Below are 18,708 nucleotides of genomic sequence, written 5' to 3' on the forward strand. Positions count from 1 at the left end.
TCTGTATTCCTTTAGTGCTGAAAGGGCTCAGCAAGAGCATTCTGAGAAAGGATTTGCCGGTCAGGGCCTTGGGCACATTTTCAAAACTCAGACACTTCCACCTTGTCTTTTGTTCCCAGCTCGAATTTCCCAAATCCTCTTAGGTTAATTTGTTTTCCAGCACAAACCCCTATGAAACCTAAACCACCAGAAGGGCTTTTTCTTTTTTTATTTTGCTCTGCACGGGGGAGGATTGAGCTCGTCCCGCTGGGGCCGGGGGATGTCGGGGGTTTCCCTTCCAGCGCTGCCGGAGCTGCTGTGGTGCTGAAGGGATAGCGCCGGTCTGTCCGCACCCAAACTGTGTCTGACCACACCCAAACTGTGTCTGACCACACCCAAACCGTGTGTGACCACACCCAAACCACACCCAAACCACACCCAAACCGTGTGTGACCCCACCCAAACCGTGTGTGACCACACCCAAACCACACCCAAACTGTGTCTGACCCCACCCAAACCGTGCGTGACCACACCCAAACCACACCCAAACCGTGTGTGACCCCACCCAAACCATGTGTGACCCCACCCATCCCTGTGACCACACCCAAACCGTGCGTGACCACACCCAAACCGTGCTGACCACACCCAAACCGTGTATGACCACACCCAAACTGTGTGTGACCACACCCAAACCACACCCAAACCGTGTGTGACCCCACCCAAACCGTGTGTGACCTCACCAAAACCGTGTCCAACTCCACCCATCCCATGTCTGATCCATGTCCATCCCGTGTCCATCCCATGTCCAACACACACCTGACCCACACCTGACCCCGACCCCCACCTCCTGACCCCTATTTTCCAATGATTTTCCACAAAGGGAAGCAGTGTCCAAGTGCTCCAACACCGCTGTCTGGAAGAAAAGTTGTTCAAAGCAATATTCCTGCCCCAAAGTTGGTTTTAGGATTGAGGGACAGGAGTGTTGAGGTTGGAAAAGACCTCTGAACTCTCTGAGTCCAACCATTAACCCAGCACGGCCAAATCCACTGCCCCATGTCCAAGTGCCACATCTACACAACTTCTGAATCCCTCCAGGGATGGGCACTCCACCACTGCCCTGGGCAGCTGTGCCAGGGCTGGGCAGCCTTTTCTGGCTAGAAATTCTTCCTGATATCCAACCTAAACCTCCACTGGTACAACTTGAGGCTGTTTCCTCTTGTCCTATCACTTGTTGCTTGGGAGAAGGGACAGACCCCACCTCTCTCCACGCTCCTGTCAGGGAGTTGTGCACAGCCAACTTTTCCCCATGCTGAGCCCCTTTCCCAGCTCTCTCAGCTGCTCCTGGTGCTCCAGACCCTTTCTACCTCAATTGTTCTCCTTTGGGGTCACTCCAGCACCCCAAAGTCCATAGACAACCTCCACTGTGTTCCATGGAACTGTTTCTCCTCCCTTGTGAAACAGACTGAGATTTTAAACACCAGCAGTGTTTAATGCCCCCAGTACTGAGCTCTTGCGCTGCTTTGCCTGCACAGGGCCAGGATTTGTCTCCAGCCTGAATTTCCTCAGCCTAATGAGGCAGGACACACGTCAGGCCTGGTGCTAAACTGCTGCAGGGGGGTGCTGGCTGTTGTTGAACAGCTGCTGGATCCTGCCCGAGAGGGAAATCCATTCCCAGGTTGTATTTGGGGTTGTAAAGTTTGCAACCGTGCTGGGGAAACAGCAGAGCCACGGAGCCGTTCTGAATTATTAGGAATGTTCAGTCACACAGAACAAGGACCATAAAGCAGGGGTCAGGTGCTGGCTGGCCCCAGGCTGGGCAGGGACAGGGAGCACAGGTCACCCCCAGGGCAAGGGCTGCTGCTGAGCAGCAACAGCTCTGTGGGCAGAGCCCATTAGCAATTGCCCTCTGGCCTCTGGAACTGGCTGCATCCAGAAAGCTCAAAAACCATGGAACCCCACTGGAGAGGCCGTGCATAGGCAGTGGGAGGCTCTGGGAGAGATCTGCAAGGAATACTGGACCTGGAATTGTGAATGCTGGTGAAAATCCAGAACTTTTCTTACTCAAACACTTTTGAAAAAAAAGCCCCAAATTTCTGATTCTCGGTAACACCTGTAGGACCAAGGGGTCAGCACAGGGGTTGGCAAGGGCTGAGTTATTTCTATTTATCAACTATCCTATCTGAATCCCCCTGCTGAGGGCAGAATATTTAGGATTTCCATGGCAATTTATTTCTGAGCCCCTCTTCCAGCCAGACTGACGCTTGCCAGCTGATCCAGGGGTGCTGGAGGTGGCGGCTGAATTTATTCAAGCAATCACATTCTCTTTCCCAAAGCTAAAGCCCATGAATATGGAGTTAGCTGAGCGAATTGACAGGGATTCCATCCCCATGAACATGGATAATGTTCCAGCCCTGGAGAGCAGCATTTAATTGATGAGTGGGATTATATTTACACAGCAATTATAACAAAGTCAAGGTTGGCTTTCTGGGAAAGGCTATTTGCTTTATCCTCACTGCCTGGTTGTCCAGGAAAGCTTTTCCTTTATGGACAAGCAGAAAAAAAAATGAGAGCAGATGCACTCAGGTCTTTTCATAGCCTGCAAATAGCCCATGAAGCCAACTCAGGAGCCACCAAAGGGTTGCCTTGGCTACATCCATTAATTGACTCCATTCTAAGTGGGATGCTGATTGTTTACCCGCTGAGGAATTAAGAGTCAGTCCCTGCTATCCTCAGATGGCTGCTCGGGACCAATGTAAAATGAATAAGGGCTCATTGCAAATCCCACATGAGTCAATGGGCATCTCTGTCCCCGTTGCCTTCAGAGCTGGAATTAGCCAGCCCTGCTGCTGTGCCCTGAAATATGGAATTTTTGTCCTCAAGGCACCTCTGCAAGGTAAAGCCACTGACTCAGGTCAGGGATGGAAAGCTGGGGCCAGGAAAGCAACCTCAGGATCACTCAGGAGTCCTGGCCCTCGCTGTCCCTTCAGTCTGGATTGCTTTCCATGGGATGTGGAGACAGGAAAGGAGAGTGCCTGAGGTTTGTCCAGCTTGGGGCTGGAGCTGGAAACTGGGAGGTGGTTTCACATCTTGTGCAGTCAGGGAGACCAACAGCTGCATTCAGGTGCCTCTTTATGGGACCTAGCTGGAATTAAGGAAAGGAATTAAAAACTTTGGAAAACCAGAGGGTGGTGAGGAGCCCAGAGCAGCTCTGAGCTCTGGCAAGGCAAGCAGAAACGTGCAGGAGGTGCCCAGTGAGCACCTGCAGACCTCGGGGGGAAGAAGAGCTGTGGTCAGCAGCCAAATCCCAATGCCACACTCATCCATCTTCGTGGACAGACAGGAGCCAGCACCTGGAATCCTGACGTTCCAAAATAGTCAGAAACATTTATCCTTCTCTTGAAGTTCTAAATTCAGCATGGTTTAGGTCCATCTTAGTTACTGCAGAAGGGGAATATCCCTACCTGGATTATCCCTGTGCCAGAGACAGGGAAACCAACCTGGGTGTCTTGAGATTTTTACCACAAAAAGAGCTTTTTGTTTCCTCTTAGCCCAAGCTCAGTCCTGACATGGAAATTTTCTCCCCAGTTGACATTAGAATTAACTTGTTGACATCATTAGCAGAGCACATAATAGATAGCTGAACTGCTCTGATATTTATCTTTAGGTCAACAGCTCTAGAGACTCCAGAGGAAAATTAGAAAAAAAAAAAAGCATAGACTCTTTATTAGTAGAACTTAATTTAACTGTATTCAAACTTCATTAGGGAATTAAAAAAAATGACCTTTCTTAATGCACTCCTGCTTTATAAAATATGGAATGAGAATATTAGATTTGTTTGATCCTGGTCCCCATTAGGCACCAGGGTAGATGAGAATGCACAAACTCCCTCCTTGAGTGAGGACTCTTGGATGTCAAATCAAAGCCCAGGTGCTCCAAAACCCATTTCCTTTCCTTTCCTCCGTGTTTTATGTTTCCTAGCCCTGTAATTCTCCCCAGGAAACCAGCAGAAATCTTAATTTCTTACTCCCCTCCCTGGCCCAAGTAACAGCTCTGGTGATTTAAACAATCAAGCACATGTTCTTACACTGTCTGCACCTCCTGCTCGCCAGGAACGGGGATGTGGTGAGGAAAACCATGGAGGAAAGGAAAGGAAATGACATTAACCTTTTCCATCTGATAAATAAGGGTTCTATTCAGCTGCAGTAATCCACATCCTTCCCTAGAGATCCAGTTAATGTAATACCTAAGGGCTCGGTTAATTTCAAATTATTTCCACACTGGCCAGCTGATTTCTTGGTGAATTATTCAGTCCCTGCTCACATGGAAAAGGACTGGAGCTCTCCTGTCCTTCCCAACACCCTGAACAACCTCTTGGTGTGCCAGGGGCTCTGTGACAGCCCCCAAACAGAGACTTTTGTGCTGATTTTCACGGGACCACCACTCTGCAAGCACTGAAGGTCCCCTGAGCTGCTCTTCCCTGCAGGGACCTCCTCCCTGCCCGATCAAACATCCAGCACCTGCCGTTTTTATGGAATTAAAAGAGAGTTTGAGCTGGGAATGGGCGGAAACTTCGAGCAACAGCCCCAGCCAGGCTGCAGAACGGGTTCTGCACGTGTTTGCTGGGGTTTGAGGTGGTGGATTGGGAGCAGTGGCCACTGCAGGGTGGATGGAGGATCTCCAAGGATGAAAAGCTGGGGATTGAAATGTGGTTTTTTTTCTCTTCTGCACTACACGGATGGCTCCAGGGTCTGCTGAGCTGGGAGGGACAAGGGACGTCTGCAGGCATCGAGGGAGGGGTTTGCAAGGCAGGACAGGGGATCAGGGAACACAAATCCACTTGGAAATCAGTGGGGAACACCAGCCTGATGTCAAAACACGGGATTTATCTCAGTGTCAGGAAAATGAACCCACAAACACCAGAGGTTTATGTCCAAAAAGGAGACAGAGGAGTCCTGGAACTTTGCTCCAATAAAGGGAGAGGCCATGGGGCACTCCCCATGGGGACTCCCAAAATTTTAAGAGGATGCAGCCTCCTTTTTATCCCAATTTCCTGACCACATTTCCCTCTCTCCTTCTCCATTGGCTGAGGTACTTGAAAGGTACAGACTTCCCAAAACCTCTCATACCCCCTTCTGATCTATACCCCCCGTTTTTTGTTTTCCCTTGTGTCTCTCTTCTTTTTCTCTAAATCCACAGCTTGGAGGGAGTAACAGAATGTGGAATTCCTATGGAATTTATGGTTCCCCCCATTGCTTCTTTCACTTCTCCACATCTTATCCACCAGGCCCACAGTTTGTCTGTGAAGTCAGCTCCTTCCCATTCCTTTCAATCCCTCTTCTTTTTTATTTTCTCAATAATTGTCTTTACAAACCTTAGTTATCACTGACTTTACTCCCTGTTCCTGGCTCTTTTTTGGTTTTGCAATTGTTTTTGTAGCCATTGCTGGTCTGTAGGCACAGCTACTGCCTGCATTCCCTTCATCACACCTCGAGTAAGTGGCACCAAGAGAGGGATCATGCATGGTAAAAAGATTAGAGTCACACAACAGGAAAAAATAAACCTTTCCTTTCACCCACACTCCACCAGGTAACCACAAAAACACATCCCATTCCCATCCTCTCCACTTTTGGACTGGTGCATGAGCTAACTTTTTATTCCCTTTGTTGTTTGTTTCACTGCTTTTCCACTGTCACCTCTTTGCAAGCAGCAGTTTGAGTCATTTAATTTTTCCACACATTAGTATTGATCCCCAACCCACTGAAACCATGGGAATCTCCTCATTGGCACCAAGGCATTTGGGATTAAGTTCCTACCTTATGAGACACGCTCCTTCCTCTTTGATTCTTTTCCCCTTCAGGGAGTGTAGCTACCAGAACACAACAACCCAAACTTGGGTGCAATTTTGCAACTTTTCTGATGCTGTAACGAGCTGTGCTCCCAGGGTTCATTATGAGGCTGTCTTGAAACTTGCTGGTGAAACAGGAAAAACAAGAAATCTGACCTCACCGCAGTGCTTAATTGAAGTGGATTTATTGACTGTTTTTCAGCTCTTATAGCAACTGTGTTTGCTGAGAACTGAGGGCTCCTGGCTTTAATTCACCCTTAGCAGACACAACCTTGACAAAAACCTGTCCCACTCCAGGGCTGGACTGGGATTGGGCTGGAAGCTGCAGATGGAGATTGGAGATTTCCCTCTCCTTGTGATGCTCTTCAGCTTCCCTCCCTCTCCAGGACACCCATGTGGGTTGAAAATGCCAGAGGTAAAGCAAGAGCATCATGCCAAGCATGTTTTTGGTGATTTCTTGGTGCCATGGCAAGAAACATGAACCAATAAAGAGAATAAACCCCTCTGCTAAAAGATCTAAAAGATTCTTCAAGCTGCAAATCTTTTTGAAGAGTCTGGATCTCCAACCTCATGCAGCTGAGGAGGGAGGACTGATAAAAACCCGAAGCAGAGCCAGTTTGGTTGGATTTCTGCTGGGAAATCCACCTTTGACACAGCAGTGCTGCCCCTGGCTTGTGCTTAACGCTGCTGAATTCTTATCCCCGTGCACCTGCACTGGAAATTCGGGCAGAAAGCTGCAGGCTGTGACCCTGCTGTAACCTGAAGAACAGTTCCTCACTCCCCCCAGCAGGCAGTGGTGCCTCCAGACATGATCCATCAGCGCTGAACTTTATGTCCGGGTTTGGGGAGCTGTCTCCTTGGCAGGAGGGAATTCTGAGCTTTCTGCTGCGTCTCTCCCTGATCTGGAGTGGGAGCTGAGCCCAGCTGAGCCCAGCTGCCTGCTGAGAGGGGCAGGGTGTGAGTGTGTTCTGCAGGAGGGCTGGAAACCACTCCAGGAATAGATGGAGGAGATGGATGTGGCCCTCCCCTGGCACAGGAGGTAAAGCTGAGCTTGCAAAGAGGCATTTTTGGATGGGATGTCACGCTGCCTCTGTGTGAGACCTGCTGGTTTCACCTCTAATTCATCTGGCTGTAATCTTAAATCAAACTGGGTTGGGGTTTTTTTCCCCCCCAAGAGTTTTGGAGCCCTTTTGGCTTTGCAGAGCTGCTGGTGCTCAGCACAGAGTGACACCAGTGACCCAGGTAAAGGAATCCTCTGAACCCTCATTGTCCCAGCCCAGGTGCATGTCCCAGAGGATGGGGGGCTCTATCCAAGGAGTCTGGGATGCAGATTCCTGCAGATGACAGCCATTAGCCTATTGAATATTTGTTTTTCTGTTTGATGGGTAGGGAAGAGGCAGCGACTCTGCAGAGAACAGGCCTGGAAATTGCAGATTTTGCCCAAACCACCAACTTAAAAAAGCTTTAGAGACTGAAAGAGACTGGCTGTCAGTTCTGTTGGAGGCTGCAGGGCAGTGGGAGGGTGGAAGTTGTTTCATCACAGCCCCCAGCCTCTTGGCTGCTCTTTCCTGGCATTTATTAGCAAAAACTCATGCCAAGGGCTGCCAGGAGCAAAGCTGCATGGCCAGGAGGACACAGGCACCAGCAGCACTGAATTCATTTGACACATCCCAAGTTCAGAATTTATTGATAAACCCGGGGTAAAATCAGTGTTTGCATCTTGGTTCTAAAAACAGTAGAACATTCCCAGGGATGGGTTTTGTCCACCTGAGCCAGAACACCTGGAAAGGCCCGTGGAAGTGGAAGCTTTTTACACTGACCTCATTTTTGTGGTCACTGTGACCTGTTAAAAACCTCCCTCGGCTCTCTGGGATCCCCTCAGGTGACAGGGACAGAGCTGAGCTGGTCCCTGTGCAACCAATTCAGAGCATGGAGCAAAGCAGGAATTTAAAATAACCCGCTGTGAGGGCAGGTTAGCAGCAGCACGGGTTTCTGAGGGGAAAAATGAGGAATTCAGCCATCTCTTGGTGACATTTATTGCACAGACTGGTGATGGGATGCAAGGAGAAAATCCAAGGCCCAAAGGTGTCTGTGCTGCCTGCTAAAAGCCACTTTTTCAACAGCCAAGGCTGCTCTGAAGGGGCTGGAATTACCTCTGGAGCAGTTTATCAGGGAAATGGGGAAGGTTTGGGGTCCTGGTGTAAATCCTTTGGTTGCTTCACACTTATTGCAAAGCGGACCTTGAGCCTTTTTGAGAAAAACAATCAGGAAACTGCTGGGCTCCCCAAAGTAGCATTTTTCTCACCAGTTCCAGTGTGCTGAAAGGACTGGATTTTCTGTGAACTTTTCCCAAACAGTCTTGCTTTTTTCTTTCTTTTTTTTTTCTCTTTTTTTTTTTCCCTTCTCTTTGAGAGGGGGAGGAGTTGTGTCTAAAAAAACAAACCCAACCTGTCGTTCTCAGCTCTGCCAACCTGTCAGTCCAGCCATGCAAGAAGAGAGGGAGAGAGACAGAGCAAAAGAAAAGAGGGAGTGAAGCAGAGATTCTTTCAAACCTCAGCGGGACATTAAGGTAAAGCCCATTTCCAACTTCCCTAATTGCTTTTTCCTCTGTGTTTGTACACGAAAACAGAAATTCTGTTGCCTTAGAGAGCTTTAAACCAAGTGGGCAGCCCGGGTGGGGATGAACTGCTCCTGTTCAGCTGGAGGGGTGTTTGGAGTGGAACCTGGAGCTCGCTCGCTGTTGTTTGGAAACACGGTTTGTGCGGCTGGAATTCGCCTTAATTTGAATATTAAAGAGAGGCAGAGCTTGTTGGATCCCGTGCTTAGGGAGGGTGCTAAGCTGTGTAATTGCAGGGCTGAGCCGGGCTCTAATTACCGCAGATCAGGGTGAGAACTTGTCAGAGAGGAGGGAAATCCTTCCAGAGCTGCTCTGTCACCTTCTCCTGCAGCACCTGGCCCTGCTGGGGATGGGCTGTGGGACCACCCAGAGCCCCATCTGGCATCTCCTCCCTTCCCTTCTGTCCTTTCTGTCCCTCCTGGAGGGGCTCAGCATCTCCAGAGGGTTCCAGAGGCAGCAGGGCAGAGCAGCACAGGCGCTCCCAGCTCCCCCCGAGCAGATTGCGGCTCGCAGAGTGTGAGAAAGGCTGGCTGCAATGAGTCACAGCGATCACCCTGCCTGGGGAGCCTCTCGGGCTTTGCTGGGACAGCTGGGAGCAGGAATAGACACAGCTTGCTGGGTCTGAGTGTCCGTGTGAGCGCCTGTGTCAGCCGGGCACTGATGGGGCTGGGCAAGGAGCCTGCCGAGAGATGTTGCCCTCTCCTATGCCATGAAAACCCACCAAAAAAAAGGTGAGAAAGCAAGAATCCTGCTCATCCCCCTTAGAAATCCCTCTATTTCTATATCCCCGAGCAAACATTTTAAGCTGTCAAACTCTGTGATGCCTTTCTGAGGGCCTGGGGAGGTCCCACCTCCCCAAGGAGGGAGGATTTGCCTCCCTGGATCCTGGGTGGGCAGGGTTTGCTCTCCTCGCTGTGTCCCTGGGCTGTTCACTCCTGTGGAGCTGTCCCCAGCAGCTCACCTGGCACACAGAGCCACAAGGAGCCAGGGACAGACAGTGCTGCTGCCTCTCAGAGCCCTGGAATGCCTTTGCCAGGGCTTTGGTTACACACTCCTGGCTTCTGCATCTTCCTTCTGTTGAACTTCCTCAAATCCTCCTGCCTGTGCTGTGGATCAAAGCTCTTTTCCAGGCAGTGGCCACCACAAGCCTGGAAATCCAGAGGGGATCCAGATTTTATCTGTCCAGATAAAAAACCTCTGCAAAGTCCTGGTGTTCCATCATTTTCCCTTTCCCCTGGGATCCTCTCCTCTCCTGGGAGCCCTGACTCATTCCCTGAGGGGATGGTGATGCAGAGTGTGATTATAAACATTTAATAAATAGAAAAACCTTATTTTAGAGTGTTCTCTGTAGTATTGTTGTGAGTTTTCTTGTTCACAAGCTGGCATGGAGAGGGAAGTGCTTTTCCGAGTTAATGTAGTGGGTGGAGAAGAGGAAGTGAATATTTAAATTTTGGTGGAGATAAACTTTTTTACTCCTTGTTACAGTAAGAGAAATTAGTCACTGAAAGAAGGACAGGAGGAAAATTGGATTTCCTGATCTGCAAAGACTTCACTAATGAATCTCACAGCACTTGTGCATCTTCTCTTTTTTCTCTTTTCTCTTTTCTCTTTTCTCTTTTCTCTTTACTCTTTTTTCTCTTTTCTCTTTTCTCTTTTCTCTTTTCTCTTTCCTCTTTCCTCTTTCCTCTTTCCTCTTTTCTCTTTTCTCTTTTCTTTTTTCTCTTTTCTCTTTTCTCTTTTTTCTTTTTTCTTTCCTCTTTCCTCTTTCCTCTTTTCTCTTTTCTCTTTTCTCTTTTCTCTTTTCTCTTTTCTCTTTTCTCTTCTCTTTTTTCTCTTTTCTCTTTTCTCTTTCCTCTTTCCTCTTTCCTCTTTTCTCTTTTCTCTTTTCTCTTTTCTCTTCTCTCTTTTCTCTTTTCTCTTTCCTCTTTCCTCTTTTCTCTTTTCTCTTTTCTCTTTTCTCTTCTCTCTTTTCTCTTTTCTCTTCTCCCCCACTCCACACTCCACGATGCTCCTGGGCTTTTGTGAAACCAGAGCAGACATTCTGGAGCATTCTCCTGATTCCTGCTCTGGAAAAGGTGTGAATGCAGTGAGATAACGAGATGGGGGCTGCTAAATCAGCCGAGCTGGGACAGCCCATCCATTCCTGACAAACCCAGGCTTTATTGGATGGCTTGGCAGCGCTCAGCAAATGCCGGCTGATCAATCTCAGTTAACCGGCTGCAAACTCGCTAAATTCAGCTTCTACCCGGGCAATCCGTATTTTAGATGGGCTTCATTAGTGTGGCAGCAGCTCTGTGCTGGAAGTGTCAGAATTTAGCATCCAGGAGCTCCCCGGGATTCCTGAGCCTGTCACTGCAGAAGGAGGCAGAAGGAGCAGGGACTGATGGAGCGCTCATTGGTTTTGGGGAGCTTCTCCCAAAGAACTAAAACTTTAGCAAAAAACGCGTTCCCAGACAAAAAAAAGGTCGAAATCTGAGCCGCCCCTCTGCCAGCAGAGGTTCTGAGCAGTGGAAAGGTCAGGAGGAAAACACACTCAGAAAGTTTCTGCCTTTCGCCTCACTTTTTCCTCACCTCGCTTTTAAAATGAAGAGCTCGATACGGTTAAGGGATAAAGGGCTTTTGTTTCAGTATCTGATAAGGACTTTTATGATGCCATAAAAATACATGGCATAAATATAAAATGTGGTGCCATAATAATTTAAGGTATAAATCACTTTTATTTTCTTAATTTTTAACAATTTGTTAAGGTGGAATACGCTAGAATGCACATATATGGTAGATTGCATATATCATTTTATAGACCTTGTAAACCAGAGGCTTGAATGAATAGCAAGATATCTTTTTATCTTACGGTGTTTTCTCTCAGATGGGTTTCATTTGGGTTTATGGGATATGTTTTAGGGGGGGTTTCGATTTTTTTAAGGTAAGCCTTTCACCAGGATGCTTCTCCCTCACCTCAGTGTTCCCTGGTGTGGCTGAAATTCCGGAGATTGCCTGATGCTCTGCCCCTTTTTCTGTCGTTTGTCGCCTTTCTTGCCCAATATTCCCACCCCGAGGTTTTGGTGAGAGGTTTGGGAAGGGAGCGCCCTTTGCAGGAATTGATTGTGCAATTAACCCTCCACGTGATAAACACAAGCAAATTCCACCCCACATTTCTGCCTGCTTTTAAACCGGGCTAAGGGCTTGATTTCATTCTTCATCTTTCCATCTTCAGCTGTAAAAAGAGGATTTGTCTGTCCTGTCTGGCAGGAGGCAGAGCTGGAACTGGAGAAATGGCTGTGCTGCATCTCACGAGGAACTGCTCGTTTCTTGCGCTTTCCAGCCATGATTCCATCCTTGGTTCCTCTTTTCTAAGCAGATAAATTCATGTTCTGAGGGTGCACGCAGGGGAGGACAATCTCCAGCTCCTCAGCTGCTTTTTGTGCTGACGTGCTGGGGTGGAGAGGGTTCCAGCCCTTCATTTCCTCTGGAAAGATACAGCAGAGGAAACATTGAATTTTGGGGTTCTCCTTGCTGTCATGGTACAGGACAGTGGCTCAACATTTCCCAGAGAAGATCTAAAGACTGACATTTGATAAAAATCAACGGTCTGGCAAACAAACTGAAAAAAACAGGAAAAAAAAAAGGTAAATTTGGTGAACAAACATTTTATTCAGACAATTTTTCTTCAAGGGAAAACCACGATGGGCTCACAGAGGAGTGTGAAAGGATAAAAGAGTAAAATTTTAATGGAAAACCACTGGAAAATTTCCATGTTTAATAAAGGCATCTCCATTCCTGAGACAACTTCACAAAACACCTCCAGCTCCTTTTAAAATATTCTCTCCCAATCTGGTTTCAAATTGGAACCAAATTTTGTGCATTTCAACATCAGGGCAGTGTTTAGGAGTGGTTTAGAACTGTTTAGAACCTGCATCACCTGGCCCTGCTCACTCCTGACTTTGGACTCGGTTTTGGATGGCCAAGTGGCCCCTTCTGCTCTCCAGGAAATGCTGATTCCCAGCAGCCCTGGGAGAAAGAGCAATTTCCTACCTGGCTTTGTCCCACTCAGAGATAGATTAGGACAAATCTGAGCCACGGAGATGATATTCACTTCATAAAAGCAGAGGCCGTAAAACACAGGCCACTTTCCACCAGAAATCTCAACGGGGAAATTCAGATATTTCTATTTCCACTCACGAGCCTTCAGCAGCTGTTTGACTATTCATGAAAATCCTTTCAGTTTTCCACAACTGAGTGAGGACACTTTCCAGGAGCGGCCTGTGGTGAGATTTCCAGTGCACTCTTGCTCTGGATAGACTTTAGAATATTAATATTTTCATGGTATTTTGTCACCACAACCAGTTATTCCACAAAAAAATAAATGAGGCAATTGGTGCCTCATGCAAAAAAAACCCCAAGTAACCCTCCAGCAACTCCTTCGAGTTTCTGCTATTCAGGCCTCAGAAAGGTTTGATTTGGACTTTTTCAGTGGGAATAAGTAATTAGTGCTTTGCTTTATCTGCAGTCTGTTCAGGAGTTCAGTGGTTGGTGAGGCAGTTTTGGATGGAGGTGCAGTTGCCCTGGCAACAATCGGGAGTGAAATCAGAACCTTTGGAGCAGCCAGTGGAATGTGGTTCCACTTGGATGACAATGGGTCAGAGCAGTTTTAATGGGCAGAATGTAATCCAGCACAATAGGATTTATTGCCTCTGTGACATCAGATTGACACCATTCCTGCAAATTCTTCGGCTTGTCACAGACCTCAAACCTGCTGGCTGGAAAAACTCGGGAAAACGCCGTTAACCATTTTGTTTTCTGGATCAGCCGGAGCCCCTGTGTCCCAGTGGGGTGGGAGGAATATCTTCCAAGGCAGTGAAAGCCAAGCTCCCTGCACAGAGCCCTGATGAGTGGCTGTCCTGGACACCAGGAACGATTCTGAGAACCAAAGGCTCCTTCCTGCCGGCTGCTGAGCGAGCTGGCCCAAATCTGCCGGAGAACTTGCTCGCTTCCCGGGTTTTATATCACCAAAACAATTCCCAGTCATTTCCAGCGTGGTAATTCAGGCTCTTAAAGCTGATTGCATTTGCTGACAGACAAGTCCTAAAGCAGTGCTGGAAGAAAAGGTTCCCTGTTTGGTGTGGAGGGGAAATATTTCATCCCTCCTGATGCTTTTCCAACTCCTGCAATAAGGATCCTTTTATTCTGGGAGATCCCAGAGTTCTGTCTAAATGGATACGATGCCCAGGACCAGGACAGGAGGATGTGCTGCCTGCAGCTTTAAGGAGATGCAGGTTAGGCTGGCAAAATCTGTCCCCACCACCCTGAACCTAAAGCACAGTAAAGCTGGCATCCCTTGGGATGTCCCTACAGGCCTCTGCCACACACAGAAACCCAGAGCTGATGTTTTGGTGGCATCAGAAACGGCCTTTAGCACTCATTTGAAGGAGGTGGCCCTTGAACCTTGTACCAGTTTTCCTTTCCAATCAATGGAGGTGGTTCCCATTCATTTTCAATATGAAAAGCAGATTTTTTCCCCTCAGTCTCACAGCTGGTACCCTGCACATCCTCTCATTGTTGATAGGAGGCTTTTACAACAATAAAGCCCCAAGCTGGTGAGCTGTTCCTCTCCTTGGAATTAGTCCTGGAGAACAATTGAGCCAGACAATGACACAACCTGTTTCTTGTCTTCCTCAGTGGGAAATGGGCTCAGAGCTTTGTGTCCATAAACAGTCAAGGGTGTGGAAGGCGAGGAGTGACCTCAAAGCCGGGTTTTACACGGCAGAACAAAGAGATCTCCGAGCCTGATTGGAAAAACACCCTGAGAGCAAATCGATGGCATAAGATCATAATTATCAGCACACGTCACGGCGTGGCTGGAGCCCCTGGCAGCTCCTGCAGACACCAGGAGCAGAGTCCAGCAGGGACACGGCTCCATCCTGCAGCACTGGGATGGGCTGGAGGCTCTGATGTTTCATCTTTTGTGTTTCCCATCTATTTGTGATCCTGCAGCTCTTCAGTGGATAACTCCAAACTCCACACACAGTGCCAGCTGCTGCTTCCCCATTGGGCTCAGACACAGCAATTCCTCTCCAGGCCTGGCAATCAAGGACACCTCACTCAGGCCCCGAGAGATGCAAACAAAAGGGAGTTGGGGGCAGCAAACTTGGGGGAAATTACTTCATTCCCTGGAGCTGGAATTGGAAGATGAACCCCCAGGATGGAAATGGACCCAGCTTATAAAAGTGTGAAAGCCGTGAGCCCTCATCCATTTTGGGTGGGCTTCATCTGCCCGAAATGTCCCTGAAGGCCCTTCCATAAACAGAACTGCTTTTTATTCCCTTAACTTTGCCTGGCCTCTGGGTTTAGGTAGCCCAAAAGGCATCAGCTCATCCTCAGGGATGTTTCTCAGGTTGGGATGGGCTGGAGGCTCATCCTCAGGGATATTTCAGGCCAGTGTTGCTCTCACATGGCTTTCCCTTTGTTCCAGCACTCCTGGCATTGCTCCAGCACCTCTGAGGTCACTTTTTCATTCTCTTTAATCCGCACTTTCTTTCCCTCCCATGATCAGCCTTGCGGTTGCTCCCAAAACACCAAGTGATGTTTTTTGGTTTGTTGGGTTTTTTTTTCCTGTGGGAAACACCACTTTATGTTCTTCAAAGCCTTCACTTCCTGAAGATCCTCTCATCCCGAGGTGACAGAGCTTACACCATACGGAATGTTCCAGAGGAGGAATGAGCCTGAGCTCGTGATTTGGGGCAGGCCTTGGCAGTGATTTGGGGTTTCATTAATCACCTTCGGATTTCTGTGAATTTGGAAGGCCTCTGGCTCTGAGCAGGAGCAAGTGATGCTGTAATTCCATTTTATTCAGTGGGAACAGGAGTAAAAACCACCTAGGAAAACAAAGAGGGTACAAAATAGGATAAATCTCCCGCTGAGCCTGTGTTCATCACTCCTGAATTTAATTTAATTTTGATGGCCGATAATTTATCCCACTCCCAGCTAACCTGGAGTGAATCAGGGGACAATGGCAGTAAATTTCAAACCAGAGGGTGAAATTCCTTTTGCCACGCTCCTGTCTCTGGTGACAGCACCCCTGTGAAGGTAATGTGGAATAAATGAGAGACGCATTTATTTCACAGCCTCACAGCACCTGTGAGGCCAAACAGCAAAGTTGTCTCTCAAAACAATCTTTGGGAATTGCTTTGGCAATAAAATCAATCCTACTGCAGTTTAGATATCATTTTTTGTGTGTGTGTGGAGTGTTGACATTTGCAATGTAGCAGGTTTTTATTTGATGTATTTTTGTTAACACGGGCTCTGATAAGATCTGCTCGCTCCTTCACACTGTTTGCCTGGAGAAGTGAAACAGGAAAAACACGGCTGGCTGAGCAGCTTGGAACGGGCTGAATTCCCATCCAGGAGCTCCTTCCCTCCTTTTCCCTCGGCTCCACACAAGGGGCAGGCACACAGCTCCAGTCCCCGGCCTGGAGGGGCACAAATCGGCCTCTGTGCGAGTCACAGGGGGCAAAGATCCCCCTCAAAACCATCCAAACATTTCATTTTTGTGTTAAAGGCAACTTCTGGATATGTGCATTTCTCACATCTGCAGACCTGGATAAGGAGCACAGGAATATTGGCATATTCCTGGATAAGACACACAGGAATATTGGAATATTCTGGATAAGTGGCACAGGAATGTTGGAATATTCTGGATAAGTGGCTCAGGAATGTTGGAATATGTCTGGATAAACTGCACAGGAATACTGAAGTATTCCTGGATAAGGAGCACAGGAATGTTGGAATATTCCTTGATAAGGGACACAGGAATTTTAAAATATTCTGGATAAGTGGCACAGGAATGTTGGAATATGCCTGGGTAAGGAGCACAGGAATATTGGAATATTCCTGGATAAAGAGCACAGAATGTTGGAATATTCCTGAATAAAGGGCACAGGAATATTGGAATATTCCTGGAAAGGAGCACAGAATGTTGGAATATCCCTGAAAAAGGGGCACACCACTATTGGAACATCCCTCAATAAACCACACAGGAATACTGGAACATTCCTGGATAAAAGCACAGGAATATTGGAATATTCCTGGATAAGGGGCACAGGAATATTGGAATATCTCTGGATAAAACACACAGGAATATTGGAATATTCCTGGATAAAAGCACAGGAATATTGGAATATGCCTGGATAAAAGCACAGGAATATTGGAACATCCCAGGATAAACTGCCCAGGAATGTTGGGATATCCCTGGATAACAGCCCCAGCTGGAAGTGCGGTGGCTCGGGGCTGTGGGGCCTTTCCTGGCCCCAAACAAGCAGCAAACAGGAAGGAGAGGAGCTCAGGAAGCGGAGCTGCTCGGGCTGACGTTAAGGAAGCTGTCCCTGAGCCTGGAGGAATATTCTGGCCATTCCTTCTGGAATACCAGCTCCAGATTCCCAGATTATTAATAACCTGCTGTGTTTTGGGAAGGGACAGAACAGCAAATAACGGGGCTGAGGGTGTTGGCTCCGCTAAATTCCTGCTCAGCACTCTCTGATCTCGTTCTGTCATTGTTCCTGACCTGCCACTCAACCTGCTGATTACATTAATTCATTAATTACATCACGGCTATTCAGAGCTGCTACAAACTGTTCTCCTGCTCCTGGCCAGCGAGGGGGAAAAGTTCCTCGAGGGATTTTGCTGGGGCTCTGAAGGCTGAGGGAGCTCCAAGAGGGGCAGTGTGGGGTGGAATCTGCAGAAGGGTGGGAATGAAGCTTCCCTGGGCATCAGGACAGACACCCAGGGGAGGACAAAATGCTAATTAGTGCTGGCACTGGTGATTTGATTGCCTCACAGCTCATTTTCATTAAAGCCCAGGGGCCTGCTGGATTAGGGAATAGCTTGGTTACTGATTTCCAAAGGGAGAAGCCTGGATATAAAATTGTTTTTCCAGCTGTTCCATCCCTGTGTGGCTGCTCCATCCCTGGAAGTGCCCAGGGCTGGGCTGGATGGGGGTTGGAGCATCCTGGTCCAGTGGGAGATGTCCTTGCCCGTGGCAGGGGGCTGGAAGAAGATGATCTTTAAGGTCCTTTCCAACCCAAACCATTCCATGATTTTCAGCTCTAGGATGAGTCCCAGCTGTAGCAGCTTTAAGAATTGAAACTGCAGGAGCAGAAATGGAGACTCCTCGCTCCTGTCAGCTGAATATCAAAATGTAAATTTTTGTTCCATGGCTTCCTGTACCAGCTGATGGGAAGAGAGCCAGGACAAGGAATTTGCAGGAGGAGGGGATGGCAGTGGCCCTGGGGGGTGCAGCTGCCCCATTCCAGTGTGGGATGTCACCTCTGGTGTCCTGGTCACTCCATTTCCCTGCTGGGCCATCCCAGTTCAGTCCCAGTTCTGGGGCAGCCCATGAGGGGAGGCTGAGCTGGGATTGCTGTGCCCAGCCCTGCTGGCCCCAGTTCCCTCTGTGCAGGAGCTGAGGGTTGGGAAGAGACTCTCCAGAGGGAGCAGGTTTAGGTTTCCCCCCTGCCAAAGCATCTGGGACAAAGAATGGCAGCGAGGCCCCGTCAAGAGCCTGGAGTTGCCAGCACTTTCCATCTCTCCTGGTTTTTCAGTGTTTCCACTGCTGGCTCCTGGCTGAAGCCATGCAGGGCACACAGTGGAAATAAATGAAAAGAGACATTCACAGCTTTCCCAGGATTTTGGGAATTGCTTGGAGTGGGAAGCAGGGAGCTGCTCCCTTTTGAACCTGTCCTGTGGCTCCCAAATGGGCACCAAGGAGCAGCTCCCAGTCCGTCTTCTCCAGCTTCAAGGGGCCAAACTCCTTCATCTTTATTTTTATTTTTTTATTGGTTTTGTTGCAAGCAGATCTGGTTTCACTTAGATGAATTAAATGTCAATATATCTGTTGCTGTGAGTTGTTCCAGTGGGGATCACGGCACCATCGCGTGACTCAAAAATCTCTGCAAAGCTCTGCTGCTCTTTGGAGTCTTCATCTGGTCCTTAAAATGCTCAACAAACACTTTGTTATTGATACTTTAGGTCTCTGTCCGTATGGAGGCATTGAATAAGGAGTCTAAGAAATAAGTACGATTTTGCTCTGGGTTTGGTGTGTTAGAATCAGAATGGTTTGGGTTGGAAGGGACCTTAAAGATCATCCAGTGTTTTATTTATTTTATTTTATATAGATATTAATATATATATATTGTATTTTTAATAATTTTATTCTTTTTGATTTTTGATTCTTTTACTTGCAATATTTTCTTCTGCTGCTGGAAGGGCTCTGTGC

General features: G+C 48.0%; 1 protein-coding gene across 2 annotated transcripts in view; it reads left to right on the plus strand.

The window, feature by feature from the left end:
• Positions 1-18,708, plus strand: part of KCNJ16 (potassium inwardly rectifying channel subfamily J member 16) — a 32,654-nt gene that overhangs the window by 3,861 nt on the left and 10,085 nt on the right. The window contains exon 2 of one of the 2 annotated variants that reach the window (XM_086857118.1): positions 8,286-8,393. The exons of the other annotated variant lie outside the window; for it this stretch is intronic. The gene's annotated coding sequence lies outside the window, so the exon portion shown is untranslated. The remainder of the gene's footprint in view (positions 1-8,285; positions 8,394-18,708) is intronic. 2 annotated transcript variants of the gene reach the window in all.

Source organism: Cyanistes caeruleus, chromosome 19, assembly GCF_971803275.1.
Source record: "Cyanistes caeruleus chromosome 19, bCyaCae1.hap1.1, whole genome shotgun sequence".
NCBI lineage: Eukaryota > Metazoa > Chordata > Aves > Passeriformes > Paridae > Cyanistes > Cyanistes caeruleus.